The sequence below is a fragment of the Manis javanica genome, chromosome 1 (genome assembly GCF_040802235.1).
Source record: "Manis javanica isolate MJ-LG chromosome 1, MJ_LKY, whole genome shotgun sequence".
NCBI lineage: Eukaryota > Metazoa > Chordata > Mammalia > Pholidota > Manidae > Manis > Manis javanica.
The window spans coordinates 239,219,597-239,232,535 of NC_133156.1; positions in this window are offsets into that span (position 1 = coordinate 239,219,597).

Consider the following 12,939-nt stretch of genomic DNA (forward strand, 5'->3'; position numbering starts at 1 on the left):
AAGCTGCTGTCGGGATGCTGGGGTGACGGTGGGGGCACTTGGCCGAGGCCTGGGGAGCTGGGCCGCATCAGGCGGGGTCTCGCTGCTGCACAAACATTCGTGCCCTGGTTTTCTGGGCAGGGGAGCAGACAAGCGGCATCCAGCAGAGAGTGCCTGATAAGGTGAGGGCCTAGGCAGCCTCCCGGTGGGAGCCCATGCACGGGGGGTGAGGCTAAAGGAGGGAGGGCCTGTGCATGCGGGACAACATCTCCGTGCAGGCCGGCCAGGGGCACCATCCTGGCCTAAAGGGAGGCCGTGTGACATGAAGAGGCACGTGGGGATGAAGGAGCAGGAAAGACATGCTCACACAGACAGGCAGAGGCCGGGCTGACGCTCATGGGTCTGGGAGGGGGCCACCCAGCAGAGAGAGCAATGCCCACAGACATGTTAAGTTGCTGGATCTGGGCAACAGCTGAAGCAATAAAACCTGAGGCCCCAGCACTCTGGGGTCCATCTTGTTAGGAAAATGGACATTGGTTCGGTTTTGATAGGTGGGTCTGGAAACCATGCCAAGAGCAGCCAGGTTGGAGATGTGGACGGGATGCCGTTCAGCCAGCAGGAGAGAGGCGGCTGAGGGCGGGACGCAGACGCTTCCCTGTCTGCTTTTTAATTATCTGAGGTTGGCTCCAAAATCACAGGTCAATAAGAATACGTAACTTGTAAGTCAAAGGAAGAAATGAATTTGTAAGGCTATATTATTAATAGTTAGTGCCTTTATTATATCTGTCCAGTTCTGAATTCTCAATTCTCAGACACGCTTTAGGTACTGCATTCAGTTGCTCATTATCCATTTACTAAGTGACTACATCATTTTACATGGAAGAACTACTTTTCTCAAGCCAGATTTGACTGATTTTCCCAGGTTTAGATAACATATCTATGCACATGTGTGTGTATTTACACATATATTCATATATACATGTGTGTGTCTGTATGCATACATACATATATGTACAGACACATAATACTTATGGTACACGCACACACATATAGACCTCCCTCTTGAGATAATGTTAAATTCAAAAGAATGTGTAATTAGGCAAATCGTGTCAAGTGACACTGTGTATTTTTAAAGCCAAAAATAATACGGAAAGAATTGTACAGATTCTATGTGCTTCGTTTTATGCAGTCACAAAGTGAGAGAGAAAGAGGCGTAGATGGGCTTTATTCTCAATCAGTGCACCATGGAACAACAAATTTAAAATACATTTTGGGCCCCTGGAGGAAAGACTGAGGCCTGACTCACAGGCCCCACTGGGGAGGTCGCCTGTCTCATGGGACCTCCTGGATGCGAAGTCCACAGTCACACCCTGGCGGCTTCGGCTTTAGGCAGGACTCGGCTGTCTGGGCAGCGGGGAGCGCTCCACGGCGCCCGGGGCCTGGGAGGAGCAGCGATGCACATCTCATTTGCATGTCCAGAACACTCTAAAATGCATGTGGGTGTATGATAAATACTTCTTGGTTATTTAGCATTTGACCAATAGCTTTTAAGGCCAATCTTTTTTGGTGTCAATTCTGGGGATAACTTTGTGCTTTCTGAATTGAAGGACTTCAGGACAAGAGAGCTGGTATTGTCAGCCTGCCCACTTCCAGCCTCAGGGTTCACCTACCAGAGGTGCCGGGTCCAGAGCCGACACTGCATCTTCTCAGTCACTGGGCCCACTCTAATGCACGAGCCTCATATTCTCATTCAGAAAGGAGCTGATTCGGTGGGTCTGGGCCACCTAGGGCAGCAGCGTCCTCCTTCCTACCTCCCTCGTGCTGGCTGGACTGTTCTGTGGGGCTGGCTGAGGGGGGTCCTGCAGAGGGGCCCCTAAATTGATCTCTGTGCTCCCTTAACATCCACCTGTAATTGGAGCTCAATTGCTTACTTAACAAATAATCATTATGCATTCAGGCGTGAAATCTGCTGGACTGTGTCAGTAATGCGGGTGTTTCTGTGCCTGGGACTTCTCTGGACAGTTTCCCCAGGTCACATTCCAACGGCCAGCCCTGGGAGTAGCCTGGACCACTTGTTCCATCAGAGGACTAAAGCCCTGCTTGCAACCCATGAAGAGGAAAGTCCAGGAAGTGAGCCGGGAAACACCAAGCAAAAGGCAGACATGCGGTTATTTCCCGGTGACCATGCAGAGGATGTCCTTGTTTGGGACTCTGACCCTGATTCCACCATTCCGAACCCAAGGGGCCTGGGACAAGGGCCAGGAGGACCCTGCACCTTGGTCTTCTCACCTACGACAGATGGAAGACGGTACCTGCCCAGCCTCCCCAAGGGATGTTCCGGAATATCAGTGGGGATCACAGAGGTCTGCAGGGACGCGGAGCAGGCATCGCGGAGCAGACCTTGGCGCAGCGCTGAGGAAAGGAACTGGGCCCAGAGCCGGACTCCCAGGGCCCTACTTGGCCCACTGAGGCCAGGTATGCAGCCTCTGCGTGCCTCGGTTTCCATGGCAGTGAGTCCTGTGGACAGGACTGGGGCGAGCATGGTCTGCATTACACACGGGCTGCCTGGCACAGGGCAAAGGCTGCAAAGACATCAGCTAGTGTGACAACTCCGATCAGCCCACAGGCTGTCCCTGAAAACGAAGGTGGTTTTTCTCGCCTCGTGGCCAGTCTGGGCTTCACGTACAGAAGTCATGGTGGCTCTTGAACAACATGCATAGCGTCTCTGACGGTGCCTCCTCCCCTGGGTTAGCACTCAGTGCAGCTGGTGGTCCACCTGGACCCTGGGCTCTAGATCCAGGAGGGTGAGAGCCTTCCCTCTGAAGAAACCCATAGTCTTCAGCGGGAATGGAAGAATGACACACAGGCTCTTCCAGCAACATCAGCATCACTTTTAAGATCAAGTGACAGAAGCTGCAAAGTGGACACCTTGGTTCAGTGACTAAGTGTAAAGGTCTGTCTAGCATCTTTTTCTTGCAGAAGAGTATGACCACACTATACCTTCCCAATGTTCATGTGCTTATTAGAAAGCGAACAAAAAAATCCCCTCAGATTTGAGAATTTATGACAGAATATGTAGATCTTAGATTCCATTTACAAATTAAAGATTGTGTTGAAGTAAGGCCCTAGATTTCTCACTCTCACACTTGATGCCTAATAACAATTTCCTAATATATGTGTCTCCCCTGTATTCTTTGCTAAGTGAACCAGAGAGGGTCCCTGAGAGGCTGCCCTGAAGATCTCTGTGGGGTGAGGTGAGCCCACGAATGCCCTCACCCTCAGGCCGTGGGAGTCTAGGTGGGAGCTCCAGCCATGACATGACTTCCCTGTGGAAACACGATCTCATCTAGAGTTGTGTATGTGTGTGTGTATATGTGTGTGTGACTTGTGTCTGTGTACACACTGTGTGCATGCATCTCCATGTGAGGAGAAGGAATGTACTATATTTCTGTGATTATTCACATCTGCACAAAGAAGCTAATGTAATTGATTTATCAATGGAATGCCTATTCCATTATCCTCATTTACGAGAATGTGATATTTTCCATAATTTTGGAAATATGGAAAATGTTTCAAATTTGCATTACAAAATACAGGATAAATATCTATTGAGCATCAGCTCTATAAGTATGTGTATGTGTGTAGTATATGCATATGCATGTACACATATACATACATATGCTGTAACAACTGTAACAGCATTCAGTTTTTCTAATTTATTTACAATTATTTATTCATTGGGGCAAATTCATGTATATTTGAGAATATTTTAAGTGCATAATGCTTGTTAAATTAGTACGGATATGTTTGAATGGGAAACGATGCTTATACGGGTACATACAGCATACATCATATTTCACAATGCATGCACAAGAGCAGCTTCTATAAGAACACAACTATGTGTATTCACACATCACTTATTCAAAAGAGAGAATGTTGTTTATTACATAACTGAATTTTTCAGATCATTGAACCTTTTTATTTCAAACATGAGCATTTAATTTTAAATATCTAAAAGGAAATCTTCTGTAGTTCACTCTCTCGAGTTCTCAGGATGATAACATGGGGCATAATAACAATGGCAATAAAATAAGAAAGTCACCACAGAGTGAGTACCTACTGTGTGGCCCTCACTTCCCACACACTTGTTATGCTAGAAAATCCTTGAGGCTCGGTAAGCGGGGCCCACTCATCACCTGTACTGCAAGCAAGTGAGGCTTGGAGACGGGACACGGGTCGAGCTGCAAAACGTGGAGAGGTGGAGACAGTGTTTGCAGCTGTGTTTTCCTTACTGAAAATCCTAGTGCTTCTCCAAAGCACCATCTTCCACGAATGAATCGTCACGCTCACACCTGTGGCTCTGCAGGCTGTCACCCAGCCATGTGGCGCTCTCGGGGTCTCCTCTGACACCGAGGGGGCCCGCAGATGCACCTTCCACTACACTGAACTTTTGCCGAGTGCTTCCAGCCCCCCTCAGCGCCCTTTCTTTCAATGTGATAAAAATGGTAAGGTAGAGCTCATTTGGCAATCAGAGGAACATGCTAGTTTTTCCTTGTTTTTTAATATATTTCATGTCGGTTTCTGTTTTCCTAGCAATAAAGCTGTTGGGAAGACCGACTTGCACTTGAGCAGGGGTCCCACAGCGGGATAAGCACTTGTGAGCCTCGTTCTCCTGAAGAGACAGTCAGAAGGAAGCACAAATCTAGGATGACATTAAAATCCCAATTGAATATACTTTTAGAAACACTTAGTATATACGGTTGGTCAGTTTGAGTTCTTCCAAAATATGTGCCCTTAACAGCTGTGTTCCAGATTGTTTTAGAGCTTTACAAAAGGGAATGGGCTAATAAACACAGCAGGCTTTCTCCTTTAACATCCTATTGGAAGGGATTTGTGCAAACTGCTAGAGATAGCATGAAGCTTTTATCTATGTCTTTCTGTAACTGGTTCAACTTTTTCTAAACCGTATGAGAAGAAAATAAAAACCTCTCGTTTCCTCATGGCATGTAACTGTAACAGGACAGTCAAAGGAAAGAGGGGTTCTGAGAGAGGCCAGTCATTCCCTCAAGTGGAGGAGTTAGTAGGTCATGAAAGTAGTCTGGTTCAGTTGGGAGGGCTGCAGGGAATCCAAAGGCCCTGCTAGGACGCCTCTGCACTGCCATCCAGACGCAGGCTTGAGCAGGCAGCGGGGACTGTGAAGTGAGGTTTAGGAGCGCACCGATGAGAAGGGCACAGGTCGTCACAAAGCTCACTTTAATTAAAGGGGGGATAAGGGCGGATGGTGAGAAAGTCCCACCCATGGAGGGAGGTTCAGTGCGGTGACACCAAAGATTGGTGTTTTCTTTCTAAGAGAATTTCATTCCTTGACATGTAGTTCTTGGATGATACACTAAAATAATAAAAAATGGACATATTCTGTTCCTTTTTATCATCTCTCTGTTGGTTCCAAAATTGTTATCAAAATTTATTCTGGCCGAAGAAGCAAAACTTTACAAATTGGGAGAAAATAAAAGATTCACCCAAAGGGAAGTATTGAAGATAAAGATAAAGTATTGAAGAACGCAGAAACACAGTGTGGTGGCTTTTGCGTCCCCTCAACCCTGTTCCCCTCTCTGGCTTCCCCATCTCCAGGCCTAGCTCCGGGCCTCCCCAGGGCTGCTGGCGCGCGGTGCCCAGGCCTTGGGCTGCGTGGTGCCCCCACCCCTCCTTCATTCTCTCCCACCAGAGCCGCGCCTCCTCCCTGGTGGCCGGGCTGGGTTCGTTGGCTCCATACAGTGTTTTGCCTTTCTTGGGACCTCGTATCATTGGAGCCATACAGTATGTTGTCTTTTCAGATCGGATTCTTTCACTTAGTGATGTGCATGTAAGGTTCCTCCACATGTTTTCATGGCTTGACAGTTCATTGCTTTTCAGAGCTGAATAATATTCCACAGTCTGAATGAAATATTCATTGATCATACTGAATCATATTAAATACCATTAAATTCCAAGATCAATTTCAATGTCAACATTAAAAGCCCATGCTTTCCAGCAAGTCTTTTCCTTAGACTGATCCCCACAGGATTTTTCCCCATCAGTTAAAAAGGTGATCAGAGTATGATACCTTCCCATCAAAGATACAGGAGGTGAAATGTCTTTACATTCATGCAATGTACCCCCAAACTAGTCTCCATCTCTTCTAGCGATTAAGTGGCCCAGGAAGGGGAATCTCAAAGATGAATATTTATTGTTTTATTGAAAACACTAAACATAGCACTGTTTACTTGGCTCTGAAATAGTCTAATTTGGTGAAATTCAGCACCTGCAGTGATTCAGTAGCAATCTACCTCAAGAAGGACTGCTTGGAGGGGTATCCGAGTTCTGACTCTAATGGGGACTCCCTGGCCTGCTCTGATTCATCGAGAACTTGGAAGGCAAAGCTCAGGAAACAAGTTCAGTGGGAAATTAATATGGAAAAATATTATCGTCAAAAGTTTTTAAAATTCTGCATCAATGTCTTAATATATGCCTTGTGAATTTCAACCTAAAAGGCACAGTTAACTCAATGATGGACATCTCAGTTCACAGGCATCTTGCTACTTCAGCATATTAAACTATTAGATATAGAGCATGGTTTTAATTATATATGGATTGCACGAGCCTATGTCGCGAGTGCATCCACAAGGTTCTATTTCATTCAAAAGGTTTGTATAATGTTGAATAGAGTTGTTATAACATCTTAGTTTTCTCATTTGTATAACTACATATAAAATGCTATAATATATCCATGTTACTTAATAAACTTAAATACCCAGATGCTAGAATCAAGGGAGCTGGGATTCAAGCCCTGGTTATTCTATTTCCACTGGGAGGTGCTGGGTAATTTACTTAACTTCTTTTTGCTCCAGTTTCTCATTCTAAAATGGTTTTCGGTTATTCTAAAATGAAATAATAAAAGCACATACCTCACAGGATGTTGTGGAGACCAAACAGGGTGATGCATGTATCACTTTTTGTACGGTATCTGGCAGACGATTGTGTTCTTAAAAAACATCTGCTCTCAACACCTTCAGCATCACCATCATCTCCACCATCTTCATCCTCATCCTCATCCTCTCTATCATCATTATCATCTTTTTCTAACATTTTTTGACATTCTAGTTTAAGTAAATCTATTTTATTATTTACTGTAATTATTCTGTAATATAAATTTGTTGAAGTTTGATTCAATTTTTATTATATTAAAATATTTTTATTGAAGAAATTATCAAAGGTGGAATAAAAATCGGGCCAATGTTGATTTGAATATATTTTAGATGCTTTGACATTGAACAATGAATAAAAAATATTGGATTGAGCTGGGGTTTAACTACGGTTCTCTTTTAGATAATCTTGCTATTTCATCTGTGGAGTGTTGATAGAAATGTGCACATCTATAAAACATACTTTGCAGAAGTAGAAAGGAACAAGTGGTTCTCTGAATGCCTTTTATTTTGGTTTAAATCTTTTTGTTTTAGACAGTAAGTTTATCTTCAATAACTGATGATTCAAAATGTCATTCTCACTTTGCTGTAAATTCAAAGAGTTTGCCTCAATTTTATGTGGTTATTGAGCAATATTTGCATTTATTCTTAGTAATGAAAGCTGTTCTAATAATTTAAATATTATAGTTCCTAGAGAGCTCAAGGATTTGCATTACTGGAACGGCAAGTAGTAGAGCTATCTAAGCAAGCTTGAAAAAGTCAGAACGTAGCATTTAAATGTTGTTGGACCAAAAAATAAACAAATTTATTTATTTTCTAACTGGCTGTATACACATTTACACACGCAACCGTTTTTAGATAGAGTCAAGTTTTCATGTAAGAGAAGCCATAAAAGAAATGTAGAATAAGTTAGATGAGGCTATGCTCTTAAGAAAATCAAAACTCAAGTATAATAGAAAAATCACAAAAAGGTAACCATTTAATGACATAATATCTAAAATTATTTCTTCAAAATTAAAAACAAAATAAGGGACAACTAACCAACATATATTTGCCAGAAAATAAAGCAGACAAGGGTTTATCTAAAAGGTTTACTTACAACACACCATAGAGATTGTATAGACCTCACTACAGCCCAATTTAGGAAAGGATAAAAATAAAGAAAAAAGACAGGAACCTTCCAGAGAAGATAAAACCCAAATGGACTAGAGCCCTGCCTCCTGTATTACCACTTTGCTTGCTGTTGTGCCCTGACCCAGCCATCTTCACCTCCAGCCCCATCCATGGACCCCAGAAACATGGGGCTCCTTGTCCACTGTCCCTTACCCACAGCATGTCCCTACCCCCGCCTTCCAGTTACGCTCATCCCCTCACATGGTCGCTGAACCCACTTCTCTGCTCTTCCTCCAACTCCACTGACATGCAGCTCTCCGCAACCCCATGGCCAGTGTGGCCAGAGAAACCACATCAGACCCGGTGATGTCAGTCCCGTGGCCCTTGATTCTGGGCCCCTTGGTAGCAGGTCCCTAGGGAAGCCACCTCCTCCCTCCTAACGTCCCACTGCGCTTTTGACCTTCCGGAAGTCCTCTGGTTCCTCAGCTGCTAACCCTGCTGCAATGTGAGTGCTGTCCAGTCACCGGCTCAATGGCTAACGGTAGCTTTCCATCCGTACCCTAGGCGACCGGGAGCCGGCTTTGGGTGGTGGGCCGCTGGCAGCTCCTCAAGGCCTTTCTCTCCCTTCAGCTCCAGTGAAACAGCCCCTTCTCTTCTCCTTCCTCAGGCCACCCTCCGCCTGACCGATGCCCACCTTCCCACCAGTTCTTCTTGCATATCGATGTGCCTCGGCCCTCGGCCACCAGCTCTTTCACTTTTCTCTGTCCATCTTCATGCCCTGGGAGAGCTCGTTCAGGTCCATAGATCTAGATCCCGCCTCTACGGTGGTGCATCTGTAACCCTGACCTTCACTCTGACCTCTGTCCTCCCGTACGCACTGCCCTGGGCATCCCAAATGGGCATCGCAGGGCACTTCCGACACCAAACGAGTGGAGCCCCCTGCAGCCCCATTAGTGGCTCAGCCCAGGCTTGGAGGCCCCCTTGGTCCTTCTGTGTCTGGGAAGCTAGTCCCACCGGCTCTCCTTTGAAAATGTGTCACCAGTAACTTTCTCACACTGTTTTTGGTCGGCCTCCAGGTCTCTGCTCTCCCTGAGGTCAGCGCAAAAGCTTCCTGGAAGATCCATGTCTGCTGCCACTGCCCCCCGTTAGCCCTCGCCTAACTAGCACAGATGCTCTATTAGGTTCTAGTCTGCATACAAATTGCCTCAGTAGTTAAAACACGAATGTGTATGACCTGCTTTAGGAATGCAGGGGGACCTCACTGGTGGCCCTGGCCCACAGTACCTTGAGAGGTGGGAGTCACGCGGTCAGCAGGGCTGCAGTGTCTGCAGGCTGAAGGTCCAGTTTCCAGGCTCACTCTCGGACGGCAGGCAAGCCTCACTTCCTGACAGGCTACCACACTGAGGGCCCAGGACCCTGTCCATGGGGCTGCAGAGGGTCCCCAAGACATAGCGGCTGGCTGACCCCCTAGGGAGCAACGCAAGGGAGTTGCAGTCTTTCCCAGCGTGAAATGGGGAGGAGTGGAGCACCATCTCTGCCCTGCCCCACTGCTCAGACGGGAGAAGTCGGCACCGGGAGGGGCAGTGTGGGCCATGAGTGTCATCGGGAAGGAGGGGAGCTGGCTCCCACAGGTGCCCTTTAGAAGGAAAGTCAGATCATTTTTCCTCTGCTCAAATAGTCGCCTGTGATTTCCCCCGTCAAAGGGAACGGAGAGCTCAGAACCTGTGCAGTGGCCTGCTGTCTCCGGCCCCACATTCTGCCTAGTGTCTCCCTCTCATTTGCTCTCCTGCAGCATGCCCAGAGCCCACGCTTCTCCTCAAGGCCCTGAACACGTGGGTGCCAGAGCCGCATGCTGTCCCCTCTTATCAGAGACCTCTTTCCCATGTCTGCACACCTCATCGCTTCTCTCTCACTTCTTTCCCTCACCACTATCAGCTATCTCTCCTGTTAGTTGTCTTGGACTCAAACCATAAACAAACTTAACCTTCAACCATGAATGAATTTTCAGTCAGTCAGTATATATTGATATCATGAAATGTTAGGTAACCACAAAAATGGTGGTTTGAACCAATTTCAACTATATTGTAAAATAGAGGCAGTATTGAGTAACGTGAGAAAATGTGGTACGAGTATGGCGCAAAGTGTGTGAAAAGTGCCCCACCCCGAAGAGCGTGTGCACAGCACAGTCTCAGGGAAGATGCTCAGCAAAACTGTCAAAAGTGATTAAAAGCAATTTACACTGTATGTTTTATATTCTTCTCTAGGAAATGTTTTGGGGAAAGATAAATTATAAATCTAAATGATGAAAACACCCAAAACCTCATCAAAGATCTCCAAAAAAATCCCCAACAGGTTTACCCACTACAGTCATGCATGAAAAACTTGACCCTTGTGTCCTTTAAAGTGACACCCTCCCACCTGGGTGCTGTTCTGACTGGTAAGACGCTGGGTGGTCTGATATCTGTGCTGCCCCAGAGGCTTCTGGATGCTCTTCAGAGTTTCAGGACTATTTAAAGTTCAGTGGTACTGCTCATTTAAACTTTATTTACCCCTTGAAAATATTTTATAAAAGTCACTTTTGAGCATGGTCTCAGGTCCTTGAGCACCATGCTGGAATCCCAGCTCTGCCTCTTGGTAAGTGTCAGCAAGCTGCATAGATTTCATGGGTCGGAGTAGCTCATGTGCGGAGCGGGATGGTACATGGGTACATAGGGACAGTGGCGGGAGGTATGTGGGCGCTTCAAGCACATGGGCAGGATTAGAGGCACACGCATGACACACTGTCACTGCAGCTTCAGTGACACCGTGAGCAGAGGCATGTCTGCCTGGCACCACTCCACATTTGCCTCCCACCACGGGCAAGCTTCCAATGACACCTGACTCGTATGGGATGAGAAAAGGATGTCTCCACCTGTATTTCAGCCTTCTGTTCCGAGACATCCTCCTTCCGAGCGAGCTCTCACCTGCACATCTAACCTCCTTCGCCGTCTGCTGCCCTCCTCCGGGTTTGCAGGGACTTTTTCTTTTCTCTCTGGATTTAGCTGCTGGTTTCCTGCTGGCTCTGTCTCCTGCTGCGATGCATCCTGCTGGTTCAGACGAGGGCTTGGGCGTCAATTCAGGCTGTGCTCCAGCCCTGCTCCCAAGCATGGCTCTTGTCTGGTTTCAGCCAGTCCACGGACTCCCAAGGAAAAGGTGAGCATTTAAACTAATACATTTGGAACTACTATGCTTTAGACAATTTGTTTGCATGGCTTTATAATCATATTTATGTAATAAGATCTTCAGAGAAATAATACGAGTGTGTGTAGAAACCGTATGTACTTTTTCAAACAGAATTCTGTTTTTTTATTATTTTAAGCCCCATGGAAAAACAATTTTAGAGGCTGACAAGTTTGAGACATTTCAGGAAAACACAAAATAGAAGAAATCCTTAATTTCTCTTAGAGCATTTAATGGTCTTCAGCATACAAGTATTAGTTTACAAAAAAAAAAAGAGAGAGAGAAAAGAAATCCATCTGATTGCTTTCGACATAAGGGCAGCCAAATGGTGTTGGCTTGCACATAACGCCTTATTTTAAAACTGCTATTTATTTGCTAAAATATGTAGGTTCTGAACACCTGTCCTTTTTTGATGACATGTTATTTCTTCTTTTTTGTAAATGATCTACACAGGATTATGGTGCATCGTGACAGTGTGTGGTGGGTGCCTCACCTGCTGGGGTCCAGGTCTTACGTGTAGGGGGTGAATGAACTGCCCAGTGGGCACCATTTCACATGAAGCATGGTGCTGTGAAGTAACTACAGAATAGGAGCTGGGCACAGGACGAAAATCAGAGAGAAGGAAGCAGGGCTAATTGCACAGGAATTTGGTGACTCAGTGACATCACTGGCATGAGGAGCTTGCACTGGTGCACAGCCATGTCCCTCTAGAGCGCCCGTCAGGGCCATTCCCACTGAGTCCTTGGCCTGCTGCTGTTCCCCCAGGGACATGCAGGTGAGTCTCCACAGACAGCTTGATCCCCTCCTGGTTCCTTCCACAGGAAGAAAAGAGACAAAAGGAGTTAAAAATGGGGGTTCATACGACAATCAGAGAGGGTTTTACTTCCCCCGAATCACTGCCTATTAAGCCACCACCAGCGTCACCCCCGCCCCATCACATGTGCTCTGCTGTCCCGGCGCCAGGTTACAGCCCAGCGAAGGTCAGGCCGAAATGTCCTGGGGCGGGTCCCTGTCCCCACGGCCCGGTGGCGAGGTCAGATGGACACAGAGAAGCGACAGCCCTGCTCCCCGACCCCGCTCCCCATTTGCTGAATCTGACAAAGCCTCCTGGAACCTGAAGTCTGTAATATGAGAGTGATTTTGTGAGAAACTGAAACCCTGTGTATATATTTCAACTAAAATTTTGTCAGTCTATCATGTAACCAGAATAACCTGAAGCTTTAGTTTACTGATTTCCAGGACCTTTCTTAAAGAACAGCTAATTTGTTCATAGAGTAGATTTCTCCCAGGTATTATCTGAAGGTCATTAATATTCTTGGGTACCAATGTGCTCCTCATGCCCCTCTTTAATTTCCTCCAATGAGAAACACTCCCCTGGGGTTAATTTTTCTTCCAGAAAGCCATCATTAATCACCCATGAGAATTGGTAACAGTTAATATATGAAAATCAATAAGCTTATCGAGTGCCCTGTATGTTACCCATAAGTCACACACCCCCTGATTCCTCCCATGGAACCAGGGGTCACCTCGCTCTGCAGGTGGGAACCCAAGGATCAAATAGCGGAGGTGGGGAATCAAGATTTCAGCTCAGACTATGTGACTCCAGCACCACAGTTCCTTGTGGAGCCCCTTCACCAACACTGTGGAGCAGAGCCCTACATGGCCC